Here is a 7,504-nt window from a genome sequence, read left to right as displayed (position 1 = left end):
TGAGGGAATTTTGGCACAGGATTTAGTATTAGGGTATTGTGTTAGCCATTATGAATGTAGTGAGAAGTCAAGCAAAATGACAACTTTTATTGGCTAACTAAAAAGATTCCAGAATGCAAGCTTTCGAGGCAACTCAGACCCCTTCAGCTTGCATATTGTAATATTTTAGTTAGCCAATAAAAGGTGTCATTTTGTTTGACTTCTCACTACAGGCATAGGATTTACAAAGAATGATACCATCATGAAGAACCTGATTTGTCTTACCATGTGCACATTCAAATTTTATTCTCTCACATTTTCTCTCATGTTAATGAAAAAGTACTGCTTAAAATCAATACTAAAATTTAAATTCAAATATTATTATATCTGTAGTGCTGAATTAGTGAATTCCAAAATTGGCCAGAATATTTCCATTCAAAAAAATCTTTAAAACTATTTTTCTGACATACTTTTAAAATATGATCCGTCAGAGAATCCCTTATGTTAGGTTTGTAATGTTTGCCATAGCAAGACTTATATTTGCATTATTAGCTGGAAAGAACTTAGTGAGAAGTTAAGCAAAATTACACCTTTTATTAACTAACTAGAAAGATTACAATATGCATGCTTTCGAGGCCAGTCAGGCACCTTCTTCAGGCAAGATGTAATCAAGATGTTTACATCTTGCCTGAAGAAGGGGCCTGAGTTGCCTTGAAAGCATGCATATTGTAATATTTCTAGTCAGCCAACAAAAGGTGTCATTTTGCTTAAATTCTCACTACATCCATAATGGCAAACACGGTATAGCACCCTAGTACTGGAAAGAACTTAGTAACAGAATAGTATTTAATGGATGGCCTAACAATAACAACAAGGTAAGTAAGTACCAGAGAGAAGATGGACTTTAAAAGACCTGAAAGATCTCACCAAAGCAGCCAGGATGGAGTTCAAGCCATCCAAATCCAGAGTCCTAGTCCTAAAGAGAGGTCACATACAAGATAGGTTTTCTTTTAAGACTGGTGAAGAAATCATTCCCACCATCAGCAAGAACTCTGTGAAAAACCTTGGTAAGTGGTATAGAGCAGTCCTGAATGAAAGTGAGAGCTTGAAGGATATGCTCACACAGGCAGATAGGTGGCTGAAGGCCATGGAAAAGAGTGGTCTGCCAGGAAGTATACAGCAAGGATCTATCAGCATGGACTCTTCCCCCGATTCCTGTGGCAACTACTTGTTTACAACATACCCCTGTCCACTGTATGAAGCCCTCGTCTTAGAGAGCATGCACAGGAGATGACAGTGCTTGGAATTTCTCAGTGGAAGTATGCTGCAGGAATTTCCCAGGGAGCTCACCTTGGAATAAATTGGGTGTCCTTAGGTTTTGAGGTCTGGCTCAAAAGAAGCTGGTTGACAACATCAGAAAGGAAACATCTAGGTGGCTTAAGCTCAAGTAGAATGAGCAATGGCAAAATTCAGCTTGTGGAAGATGGGTGGAGAAAGCTGAATGGTATTTGAACTGGATGAGCCAAGAGGTTAGATCCAGGGTGCTGGTTCTACTGTAAAGCCCCATTCAGGTTATCATGGGCTAATCAACAAAACGCCACAGAAGGAAGTGCCCAGGTGAAAACTCAGTGAAGCTCTGACAGTCCCAACTTCAAGGCACTGACCCAGAGAGAGAAGGAGAAGAATGGTACAAAATGCCACTAAAACAGTGGGGAAGGAGTGATTAATACGAGCCATCTCACATTAGATACAGGATATTTTTTTTCAAGTGAAGTGGCTGTGATGATTTCATCATGTTTCACACAATGGATGAGTCAAAATGATTCAAATTTAATATGTCTCAAATTTCTAGTGCTTTGTGTCTGTATCTTGCCTCTTTTTTTACATATTTGTCCCAACTTTCAAGACTTATTGTGTGAAATCAGACCGGTCAGTTTCACATTAATCCACTATTCAAATACTCTTTAAAAAAAAAAAAAAAAAAAGGGCATAGGCTGTGATACAATAGTATGTTATACGAGTAATCAGACTTTATTGCTTAGCATGTGCACAAATCAAGAATTAGGATATAAAATAGACTGATGTTTCTTGCAGGCAATTAATTTTAACTGGGAGTGTACATTACATTTGCAAATATACCATTCACATTAGATATACTGTAAGCACTTTTATTACACATTAGGGATTTAATTCATGAATATTAGGTTTTCCTTCAAAACCCAAATGACTGCCACAAATTTTGCATTCGTGGATTCGTATTTTATATACTGTTTTTTCTGTATTGTGATTAACTGCATGTCTCGGCAATGCATTTCTATTAACCCAGTACGATATATGTTGTATTATTAGAGAGACGTACTTTGTGCTTTAAAGCATTAAAACAGCTCATTTAAACGCTGGTCAAGTCAAACGGCCATTTCATTAGAAGCTTGCATTGATTTTTACTTGCAGCAACTGTTGCTAGTAGTTCAGTAGTATGTAATTGCTGATGCATGTGAATGCTTGGATGGACATCTTGTAGATGTCCAATTAGAAAATGAATGCAAAGCCTTTGTTCCTTTATCAGGCATGTGTAGGACACAGTATGAAAAAGAGATTAATCTCTTCAACTACAAGTTAAACAATTATAACTTGCATCTAATTAGTAAACCAATTTGGTCGCGAACCGAAGTCATTTCCCCATAGGATTGTATGTAAATACAATTAATCCGATCCAGACTGTACGAACTGTAAGTAAGTATATTTTTTTTAAAGATTTTTAAGCACAAATATAATTAATCATACCATAGAATGCACAGCATAATATATATAAATATAAAAAAAAATGTAAAATGTAAAAAAATTGAATAACACTGAGAAAACCTTGAACAACAGAGAAAACTAACACTGCAAGAGTTCACGCTAGAGTGTTACGAACCACTCACTAAAAACACTTTTTTTCATGAGTTTTACGCACAGGGAAAAAAAAATGAACATTTGAAAAATCTGTAATTTAATAAACCACCAATAAAAGTAACATTGCAACAATGCACGCTACGAACCGATCACTGTAAACAGAAGTGAAGTAGAGGTTAAAATCCAATAGAAAAAAGTCTTCATTAAATACAATGAGGTTAAAACAATGCTCGGATCTGTCTTTTTAAAAACAAGCCTGGTGCATTCTTTAACTGCCTTCTCAGCCTTATGTGTCCAGCCGTCTCTCTCTCGTGTGTGTGTGTGTGTGTATGTGTCTGTCTCACTCTCGTGCACGCATGTGTGTGTGTCTCTCTGTCTCTCTCTTTCTCCCTCACAGGGAATGCACAGGGAGAGACTGAACACGTGCGGAAATCATCAGCTCGCTCCCCGAAAGGGAAACTGGCTTGTTCGTATACTGAGTCTGTGGTCGTGAACAGATGCAAAAGTTTGGCTTACTTTTTGGTCGTAAACCGATTTGTTTGTGTATTCGAGTAGGAGTTCGGCTGTGCCATGCTATGGATTTGGTAATTCATCTAAGAGTTTTAAAACCACAACATCCTGCCACCAGATTGTTCATTTAGGACTGTGGCAGTAAGTTATGCCATCCAGGGCATGAATGGAAAACTCCAACAAATGCATAATGTCTGTAGGTTAGTGGAAAATAGCACACCTACCACTTGCCTGTCTTAGACTGTTTAAATCCTCCATTCTATTGTACTGCGATGGACTCCTTTGGACCCTTTCACATCAAAATAGGAAGGTGTTATGAAAAGAGGTTTGATATAATTTTTTAAGTGCCTCACCACTAAAGATGTTCATTTGGTCCTTCCTACAGTTGTTGATACCGATTCATTTTTGATGGCAATAAGAAGGTTTGTGGGTAGAGAGAGTGAAGACAAGCCCTTGCAAATTGAAGCCCCGAGTTGCAGAAACACTCAGCTAAACAAAAATTATTTTTTGTTTTAACCCACCAAATACATCTCATTTCGGTGAGGTACGAGAAAGGGAAATATGATCAGTCAAACAAGCACTCCACACTGCAATAGGTTCACAGGCAGTGACAGAGGAGGTACTCCAAACTGTACTCATTGCGGTAGAGGGGTTTTGAATAGTAAACTGTTAAGATATGTGTCCTCCAATCTTCTGGATACTGAACCAGTTAGCAAAAATATACTGCTTATGGGAGCAGCCAGATAGTTCTCTACAACAGATGGTATATCCAGCTACACAGCTTAGGGGGAAAAGAAAGTGGAGGCACAGTCATGTGATTGCTGATCACTTCTGGGCAAACCTTATTAAATATTACCATCCTAACTTGCAAGTGTGCCAGAAGGGAAGTAAAGAATCATTGGATATTCCTATGGGGAGTGCAGTTATGCTTATTGATCCCCAGATTCCTAGATCACTCTGGTTAATTTTTTGAGTAATCGAGACCTTACCCAAAGAACATGGATGTGTCAGAGTTGCCGAGGTAAGTCTGCAAGTGAGTTTGGCCCCCCACATTATATTTGTGTTCCTTATTCCTCATCCCTGCATTATATACATTGTACTTCCTGATAAACATTTATTTGTTGTCAGCTCTCATGCACACAGTGCCCACCGACATGACTAACGAAAAAATCCTACCTGTTTGATTTTGCTGGGGTATGTTATAGACTATCTGGAATGGGCTGCTGGTTATGTCAGAATATGTGACTTGCCTTCACAGGAGAGCACCACCAACTGTCTCCAACTCCAAAATTATGTAAATACAGTAATCCCTCCTCGATCGAGGGTTGCCCAGAACCCCAGCGATAGATGAAAATCTGCGAAGTAGAAACCATATGTTTGTATGGTTATTTTTATATATTTTAAGCCCTTATAAACTCTTCCACACTGTTAACATTATTAGAGCCCTCTAGACATGAAATAACACCCTTTAGTCAAAAGTTTAAACTGTGCTCCATGACAAGACAGAGATGACAGTTCTCACAATTAAAAGAATGCAAACATATCTTCCTCTTCAAAGAATGCATGTCAGGAGCAGATAATGTCAGAGAGAGAGAGCGCGTGCACAACAGAAAAGCAAACAATCAAAAAATCAATACGTGCTTTTGGGCTTTTAAGTATGCCGAAGCACCGCGATAAGGCAGCATTTTTTAGAGGAGCGTCGGTATCTTCTAAGCAAACAGCCTCTGTGCAAACAGCCCCTCTGCTTACACCCCCTCCGTCAGGCGCAGAGAATGTCAGAGAGAGAGAAAAGTAAACAATCAAGCACCGTGTGGGAAGCATATCTTATATCATTGAGGTGTTTAATATGTAATACATGCTCTGATTGGGTAGCTTCTAAGCCATCCGCCAATAGCGTCCCTTGTATGAAATCAACTGGGCAGATAAACTGAGGAAGCATGTACCATAAATTAAAAAAACCCATTGTCCGCAGAAATCCGCGAACCAGGGAAAAATCTGTGATATATATTTAGATATGCTTACATTTAAAATCCGCAATAGAGTGAAGCCGCGAAAGTCGAAGCGCAATGTAGCAAGGGATTACTGTAAAGGTTATGGCTGAAAATTGCTAGAAAAGTCACATACTATGGACATGGCCTTAAGGAGAACAGATGAATGAAGGATGTATGTTGTAAGAAAGAACCAAGCTGCAAGATTTGGAAAAAAGCAATTTGTAAAAATATTTGTATTAGTTTTCTTGTGGTAAAAATAAAGTTTTGAATTTACTGGGGTTTCTCTTAATAGGTCAGGCCCAAATGTTTTGATCAACTACGTAGCAAACGATTCTCAAGCACACTCAATTTAATTGTAACAGTTGCTCAAAAACCATCAAGGCAGAATCAGGCACAAGACAGAAACCATGCCTAAATTAAGCACCAGTCCATCTTTGCGTATTTACAAAAATTTTATATGAATTAGATTTGTAAATATGTACAATACAACATACAGCACAAGCATAAATTCTACTTATTTGAAAGTTTGGAGTTTAGACTCTTTTTTTCTCACTTGCCCTCAGTTAAACAAGCAAACCTAAAATACATATAATAGTTCCCACAAAAACACACTCAATAAAATACAACATAAATAAGTCAACACAGCAGTTAATAAAACGTACTTTATTCATATCTGTTCAGTATAGACTATAATGTTGATAGTAGATTGGCTGTTTTTTGACATTTTGTTTTGGTTGTGTTCAAATCTGTTTACTTCTTACTAAATATGGTACTTAAATATACATAAATACATACATTACCAAACCAGCCTAATCCACTTCACAGTGGGTAGGAGTCATTTCAAGCTGCACAAGGAACAAGGTGGAAAACAATATAGAACAGGGCACCAGTTCATCACAGGGCCTGCATACTACTTCTAAGGACACTCACACTGGGGCCAATTACAGTTGCTAAATATTTCAACCGTTATGTATTTTAGAGATGTGGGAAGAAAACCCCTGTAGACAGTGAGAAACAATCTAGCTTCAACATGCCGAAGACAAACCCATGAGGCCGGCCTATCCATATATAATAAAAAATTAATATTTTGAGTCCTGTTCTAAGTTGCTTGCAGATTTATAAACGTCAAATAATAAAATCTTTGGGAATTACAAGGTGATTTAAAAATTGTATGTTACTAACTGATGATTAAGATTGTGGTAGCTAAGACTATGCCAGTTACAGCATAGTTCCTATACAAAAATGTTTTACTTTTTCAGTTCATTAATTTACCATCTGCAGAAGTATTAATAATGTTAAAGCAATGTAGTAGCTTACCATCTGCCTGCATAATACTAATCAATTAATTAATTTGTTCATTTTCAGTATGCCCGTTTATAACAAAGCTGAATGAGTAAACCGACCATAATTATTTAAATAACGTATTAGTTCAAGCCACTGAATACGTCACTTCCTCCTTTTCGAGAGAAAAGAAAAACCACAGGCTTTCCCCGAACACGTTTACATTTCTTTACAACATCGGCTGCAAAACAGATGATCTCGAAAACCTTCTTTGCAGTTTTTCTGTGTGGATATGACCATTCATCCTCTTAACCTGTGACGTGTCCAAAGAAATATGGCACAAATCCGGACAAGCAGCCTAGAACCCGGAGTGAAACCCTTAGACGAGAAGCAGCAGAGATATTTATCCAGTATTAAATTCTCAGTGAAAACAACGCATTTGAAAAGTGAAACATTTATAGGCATTTATCCAGCCCATTGGAAAATATATGCCCATACAAATAATCCAAAGCGTAAAGCATACTTGTCCAGTAAAACTTACCGTCTTTCAGGAAAGCGTAATCGTAAAACTACCTTCACTCCGCTCCATCCTTTGCTTCTTTCGATTGTTATTGGCATATTTACACCCTGCGGTGTATTACTGCCATCTTCTGTTTTGGCGGAGTTAACTTTTTTTATTTTTTATATTTATTTGTTTTGTTTTTTTTTGACGCAGTCCTTTAAAGTCTGTTACGTAGTCTCATCTTTTAAGGAATTGTAACAAGGTATTTTCCTACATTTCCAGTATTCCTTTATATTTTTTCTAATGAATTTTATTTTTCATTCCTTCTGCATATTTCAACCATTAC

The 7,504-nt window shown here is 37.4% G+C and overlaps 1 protein-coding gene across 2 annotated transcripts in view; it reads right to left on the bottom strand.

Annotated features, from left to right (window-relative positions):
• The window catches only part of LOC120531049 (solute carrier family 35 member E2B-like), a 121,909-nt gene extending 114,638 nt beyond the window's left edge, over positions 1–7,271 (bottom strand). The window contains exon 1 of one of the 2 annotated variants that reach the window (XM_039756031.1): positions 7,198–7,271. The gene's annotated coding sequence lies outside the window, so the exon portion shown is untranslated. Of the gene's footprint in view, positions 1–4,560; positions 4,704–7,197 lie in introns of those variants that run through there. The other variant, XM_039756030.1, reaches the window with a different exon arrangement.
• Positions 7,272–7,504: the final 233 nt, after the last annotated feature.

The sequence above is a fragment of the Polypterus senegalus genome, chromosome 6 (genome assembly GCF_016835505.1).
Source record: "Polypterus senegalus isolate Bchr_013 chromosome 6, ASM1683550v1, whole genome shotgun sequence".
Classification (NCBI taxonomy): domain Eukaryota; kingdom Metazoa; phylum Chordata; class Cladistia; order Polypteriformes; family Polypteridae; genus Polypterus; species Polypterus senegalus.
Note: the sequence above shows the minus strand (reverse complement) of the source record. Positions and strands in the feature narration are given on the sequence as shown.